General features: G+C 39.1%; 1 long non-coding RNA gene across 1 annotated transcript; it reads right to left on the bottom strand.

Annotated features, from left to right (window-relative positions):
• Positions 1-5,301: 5,301 nt before the first annotated feature.
• Positions 5,302-6,473, bottom strand: LOC147283272 (uncharacterized). Its single transcript, XR_015122444.1, has 2 exons — positions 6,250-6,473; positions 5,302-5,449 (listed from the first exon to the last, which is right to left on the bottom strand). It is a non-coding gene; the product is annotated as an uncharacterized LOC147283272 (long non-coding RNA).
• Positions 6,474-6,857: the final 384 nt, after the last annotated feature.

The raw sequence follows: 6,857 nt of genomic DNA, 5'->3' as shown, positions 1-6,857 counted from the left end.
ACAAGAGAAAATAGCAATTGCGTCATGATTTTGCGACGACAGCAATTTACCATCGCAAGAGGTGAATTTTATGCGATAGCATAGCCTCTGTCGCAAAGATTAGGAAACTTTGCGATGGCAAACTATGGCCGTCGTACAACCTTAGCCCAATTTCAACAGCAAAGCCATGTCGTCTCATGTCTTTTTAACTTTAGCGACGACTATGGACAACGTCGCAAAATAAAATCACTTATTCTTCTTTTAAGACCATAAAATGACGCCGTTTTGCCGAAAAAAAATTCCCCAATCTCTTTTTTCCTCCCTTGGCGCTTATATCTATTTTGGTGTTGCGTTTAGTCTTTCTGTCTCTCACTCTCACCCTCTACCTCTCTGTCTTCTGTCTCTCTCTCTTTCTCTCTCACCCATTCATCGCTCTCTCTCTCTCTCTCTCTCTCTCTCTCTCTCTCTCTCTCTCCCTCCCTCCCTCCCTCTCTCTTTCTTTCTCTCTTTCTCTCTCAGCCGCTTGCCATCAAAAGCTTCGTATATACAAAGACAGAGAATAGAAAGATTAATTGAAGTCCCCAATTCGTGCCCTAGCTAGCTCCACACCCATAGATTACACGGATTGTTGAAGTCACAAGTGCGTGCCCTAGCTCCCAATGTGGCTACTCCATCTCCAATTTCAAGTATTATTGTTTCTTTTTTTGTTTCAATTTAGGAAACCCTGGAATTTAGAATTAGGATTTCATCCATTGGGCAATTTTTGTGCTATACCTGATTATGAAAATAGTATAACATAAATTTTTCATGAGTTTGAGAAGTTGAGAACAATTAATTTTTGCAATGGGTCCATTTTTTTCTTCAATGTACAGGCTCACGTTGCTGGGTGTTTGTGGATAAATCTACATAGATTCAATGGCCAATCACAGACCAACACGTGGCACACCAGGTTTCATTTTTGCTCTAACTTTTCAATGGTCAACTTGGTCAGACCCAGCCATTTGTGTCATCATCTCAGCTTAGCAATGCCAACAACATGTGCATCTGAGATCGGCTCTTACCTCCGGGTTACCCATATCCGATCCGAACTGACATTGGGATCCACCAGGAATTCTAGAGATCATCTTTTTTCGGACACCATCAGTTCAGCTCGAATCTGGAGATCATCTTTCTCCAGTCACATCTCAACCATTAAACATTCTATTAGAACCTAGAACATCACTTCCAAAGTCTTCAGCTCGGATCGGCTCGGCCAGACGAGATCATGATTGTACAGCTCGGATCATCTCGGCTAGACAAGATGACGATTGTACAACTCACCTTGGCTCGGCTTGGCTCGGCTCGGGCCAGATCATCATTTTGTTGATCAAACTAGACAAGATGATCATTGTACATGAGACATTTACAAAGTCATATATTCAGCTCGGCTCAGATGTTCTAATCCACCGCCTCAAAGATCCTACGTGACATCTTGACCAGTCAACGGTTGACCTGGTCAGTCACCCCAGTCGTCTTATCACTTTGGCTTGGTCAACCAATCATGATCGGACTTGATTTGACAATCTTGTCACCACCGGATCACCTTGACCATTGGTTCGGCTCGGCTCGGCCCAATGATCGATCACGATCAGACTTGCTTTGACAATCTTTTCACCACCAGATCATCTCGACCATTGATTCGGCTCGGCCCTGCCCAATGACCGGTCATGATCGGATTTGCTTTCACAATCTTGTCACCACTGGATCACCTCGACCATTGGTTCGGCTCGACCCGACCCAATGACCGATCACGATCAGACTTGCTTTGACAATCTTGTCACTATCGAATCACCTCGACCATTGGTTCGGCTCGGCCCGGCCTAATGACCAATCATGATCAGACTTGCTTTGATAATCTTGTCATCACCGAATCATCTCGACCATTTGGTTCGGCTTGACTCGGCCCAATGACCGATTACAATCAGACTTGCTTTGACAATCTTGTCACAACCGGATCATCTCAACCATTGGTTCGGCTCGGCCCGGCCCAATGTCCAATCACGATCAGACTTGCTTTGACAATCTTGTCACCATCGAATCACCACGACCATTGGTTTGGCTCGACTCGGCCTAATGACCGATCATGATCAAATTTGCTTTGATAATCTTGTCATCACCGAATCATCTCGACCATTTGGTTCGGCTCGGCTCAGCCCAATGCCCTACTCTTCCAGTTTGGCACATCTTACTGCCTCATACACGAGAGATTCACAAATGACATGTGTTCGGCTCGGCCTAGGAACTGCCCCCTGTCGATTCAAACCGATCAACACCGTTTCTTTACACTTGGAGAAATCCATCATGAAGTGGACACCCGGTTCGGCTCAGCCTTTGGTGATCATTCTCTCAAATTCTAGTCACAGCCGGTTTTCACTTGAAGGGATCACTACACTATCTACCTGATCGGCTCGGCTGACTTGTCCATGTCTGATCCGATCACACATGGATTTCACATCTACACATGAGGGCATATGTTTAAAGGAACTTGCATGGATATTTCTTAGTTTCTTTAAATCTTGACTCACATGGGCAATTTATAAGTCTTTGTCTTTAAGCAATTTGCCCTTTTTTCTTTTAACGTATCTTCACTCTCCCCCTCATTTTTGTCCATTTCCTTCAATTTTATTTAAAAAGTGTTTAATCAAGGGGCAATCTTATTAAACCAATTTTCTTTTTCATATTGGTATTCTGATTTCTAAGGCTATACTTTGCTTTGTGTCTTTGTTGTGTGTAAAAGATGTAATAAATTTTGTCATATTATCCAAGTGCTTTGAATTTTTGTCTTACTCTCATTCTTTTCATGCTTTCATTTTAATGTAGATTTTGAGTCCTCGGGAGAATAAGGGAAAAGTGAGTGTGCACCCGCACTAATGACATGGATATATGATCAAGTTTAATTTTCTTTTAGCCAAGTTTAAGAACAATATCTAAATTGTAGGGACATGAATGTTATGGATTAATGGATTTGTATTTAATTATTAAATGCAATTTGTGTTCGGAGGTAGCTCTTGTGCACATATAATTTAGATATGAAATTCTTAAAACATTTCTAAAGTAATTTAGTAAAAATTTTCCTAGGTCTTTCAAATTTCGTTTCCTTATAAAATCTCCTAAAATGAACAAGGTTGAATAAAAATTTTAAATTTCCAAAGAAATTTGGGTCGGATTGTTACAGCCGACTCTAATTCTGATCGTTGAACGACCAAGTTGTAAATCCTAATATTAATTTTGATTATCTAGTCTTAAACAGGTACGGGAATCCTATTCTTGTTGCCATTTTGATTGTCGGATTTGAAATCCGAGTAAAGGCAACGTGAATGACATTTTGGTCTTTTCACTTGGTTGCATTCATAATCGGTTAATTTCCTTGATCTTATGTGGTAGTGGTATGGTGTACGAGCTGATTAACGTTGCTAGAAATCTCGAATTCCAAGTGGGTGATTCATAATCTTGGATTTTAGTTTTTGTGATTAGACCTTTGTTGTCTAATTTGTGGTTTGTGATAGTATTGTGGTGGCATAGTAGTTGCCAGTTGCTCGGTTATTAGAGCAGATTTGTGATAGTATTGTAATGGCACAATAGATGCCGGTTATGCTATTTTGTTTGAGCAGATGTGTGATTATACTTTGGTTATATTATTAATCTTTTGAATTGTTGGAATTTGGTGAAATTGATAATTTGGCCTATCTTGATGCATGAGTTTTGGTGAACTGTTTTTGTTCAATTAAATGGTACCGTAGTCGAAAGGTACACAAGTTGATTGTGATAGCACGTTTAATTGTCGGTGATAACTGCTAGATTAATATACTTACTTGATAAGATGAAAATGAATCAGGTAAGATGACAGGACCGTCCCTCGATTTCACCCTGAAACCCGGAGTGGTCCTGTGTGATCCAAATCCAAGAAAAATCCTACCGAAAATTTGGCAAAACCTCCCCTGAAAATAGACTAACCAAAAAATTTATAAACTTGTGAATAACACTTTTAACAATTAACAACCACCTCTACCGCAAACAACCAGGGAGTCTCAGATTCAGCAAATAAAATAATCTATTTAGAGGGTCCAAATGCAATTATCAGAGTTACTTATATAATAAGTTTTACACTAAAAATAAAAGAAATAACAAGGTGAACATGTCGCCTACAATGTCCGAGGAATTGGAGTGGAAAATTATGCCTCGACATATATGACTCGACCTCCACTACCGCTACAACCTTACAATCACTCTTTGAAATCCCCCAGTTTTAAAACCTTGTCGAACTCATTTTCAAACAAAATCAACGATTAGTCCACGTAAACATTTTCATCATTCAAATAAACACAAATGATCCGAAATGAACTTCCATAAAACATGCAAGGTAAATAATTAAACTTGATATCACAACAAAATAGGCAAAAATGTAATCAACTCAAATCTTTTATTCTCCTTCATGCAACCTATCCATTATATTAGTATCTGGAAAAGCTTAGTCATACGCTTAGGTAATTAAGCTTGCCACATCCCGTACATATTCACGAGCAGGTAGATAAGCTCGTCACTTCCCGTGCAGAGTGATCTTGATGCACGAGCAGGCAGATAAGCTCGCCACTTCCCATGTAGAGCGAATCAATGCACAGGCAGACAGAAATGTTCGCCACTTCCCGTATAAAGCGAATCAATGCACGAGCAGGCATGAATGCTCGTCACTTCTCGTGCAGAGCGAATCTATACACGAGCAAGCAGGTAACTAGACTCGCCACTTCCCGTGCAGAGCGAATCGATGCACGAGCATGCAAGTATCCTCGCAAAACTTCAATCACAGCATTCTCGAAACTAACTCATAACTATCATTGTTCAATAATATAATGCCCTTTATATTTTTTTTCAGATTCATCTCTACATATGTCACATCATCAACACTTGCTGTAAGAAAATTTGTTCTTAAAACATGGAATTTTAAACCCAAAACAAATCTTAATTTAATAACCAAGAAGCTACACCCATAAATAAAATTAAATCTTCCAATTTTAAACATTTACTCTCCACCAAAACAAAACCATTCATAATATCTCAAAGCCACACAAAATAACCTCTTGACAGGAGAAATCATTTAATAAAACTCAAGGTAAGCATTCATTAAACAAATGTAAATGTACAGTTTGAGAATCATAAATCATTTATAGACGGGTCAATTCCCAAGATCTTTCAACTCGTTCCATACTTAGATAAATCAAGAGAGAATTAATTTATAAAGTACGCAAAACATTTTAAAAGCAAGAGTCCACTTACAATGCAAAAATCTAAATAAACTCAAGATAACAAATAGAATAATAAATCATGAAATTCATAAATCATTTATAAAAAGCAAGGGGTCCACTCACAGTAAGAAATCAGTAAGAAATCTAGCTTCAATCCTCCGCCGGATTGTCTCAAGCCTCGATAATGTCGCCTATAAAATAAAACAGTGAAGTAAGGGATTAGACTCAACTTAAGGACATTTCAAAGTGCGCGTGTGAAGCCTAGACGCTTCGCTCAATTTTGTGAATTTCTAATAGTTAATTTATAATTTCTCTTAAATCTCATACGCTTAAATTCATCCTGGCTCAGATCCAAACATCACCCACACATTTTAATCCGCCAATTTTATCCCAATAAACCTTATGTACCATATACCTTAGTCGGGGCTCATCCGAAAGTCGTTTCAGTATTGCAAAGTGACCAATTACAGTACTATTTGAGATGTTGTCTACTCTGAGCAACTTCCCCTATCCAACATCAATAACCAACTCAATACAATCCAAATTTCACATTCAAACAACCACATTGATGGTGGGGGTCAGAACCACCAACCCAAAGTGGCATTACTAAATCCAAATTTCACAATTTCTCAAACTGTTCAATTCTAATAAACTATTGGGGTTTTCTAAGGGTGGGATTTGTCCACAAACACCCAAAAACAACCCCCAAATTCGAAATCCAAAGGGAACCTGAAATGGGTTCCTAAGCCTCAAAATCCAATTTCTCCAAAAAGTCATTTTCTCTTGAAATTTTAACTTGGGTTCGACTTCTAGAGGTTCTAAGGATCGGAATTTGAGTGGAGGAGGCCAAAAAGTCATTTTCTCTTGAAATCATGGTGCACCCGCGACCTCCCATGGTGGCTTTAATGGCAATTAACACAAACGTGCATTAAAACAATGATTAAGCTATGGGTATTGTAGAGAATGAGGAGAGGAGAAGATCGATACCTACTTTTCTGTGAGAGGTGGCCGGAGTAGTCGGAAATCGACGGAAAACCATTAAGGGGCCGAAAACTTTCGATTTGCTATGTACAGTCTACTATAGGTCGCAATCTATATATCAAGTAAAAGACGACGTCGAGACGAATTCATAGCCACCAAGATTGCATCAATCGGACTTCGGACGACCAAGATATGGCCAATCAAAGTTTTTGCTGTAACCCACGCCTAGAGAGAGAGAGGTTTTCATGGAGAAGATCAGCTGGGCTGGCTTTTAAAATATATGGCCCGTAAATTACCATTTTGGCCTCCAACTTCAACAGCTCATATTTTGTCCCTCGTAACTCGGATTCACGATCCGTTTTGGCCTACACACTCATGAGCACGAAATCTATCCAACCATGTCAAAATTATAATTTTTAAACAAAATTTTCAATTAATCCCTTTTAAAAAAAAATTCTAACTTTTCTATTATGAGCATTTGTGTCTAAGTTCTTGAGAAATTCATCCATAATGGATCCGGGTCCGAAAAATATTCTAAAAATTCCTATGGGCTCTTCTTGACTTGTACCATTTTTTATCGCTTCAACTTAAACTTTGAGTCTCCGAAATATATTCAAC

The sequence above is a fragment of the Dryas octopetala genome, chromosome 5 (genome assembly GCF_963921425.1).
Source record: "Dryas octopetala chromosome 5, drDryOcto1.1, whole genome shotgun sequence".
NCBI lineage: Eukaryota > Viridiplantae > Streptophyta > Magnoliopsida > Rosales > Rosaceae > Dryas > Dryas octopetala.
This window is presented reverse-complemented; position numbering and strand designations above follow the sequence as displayed.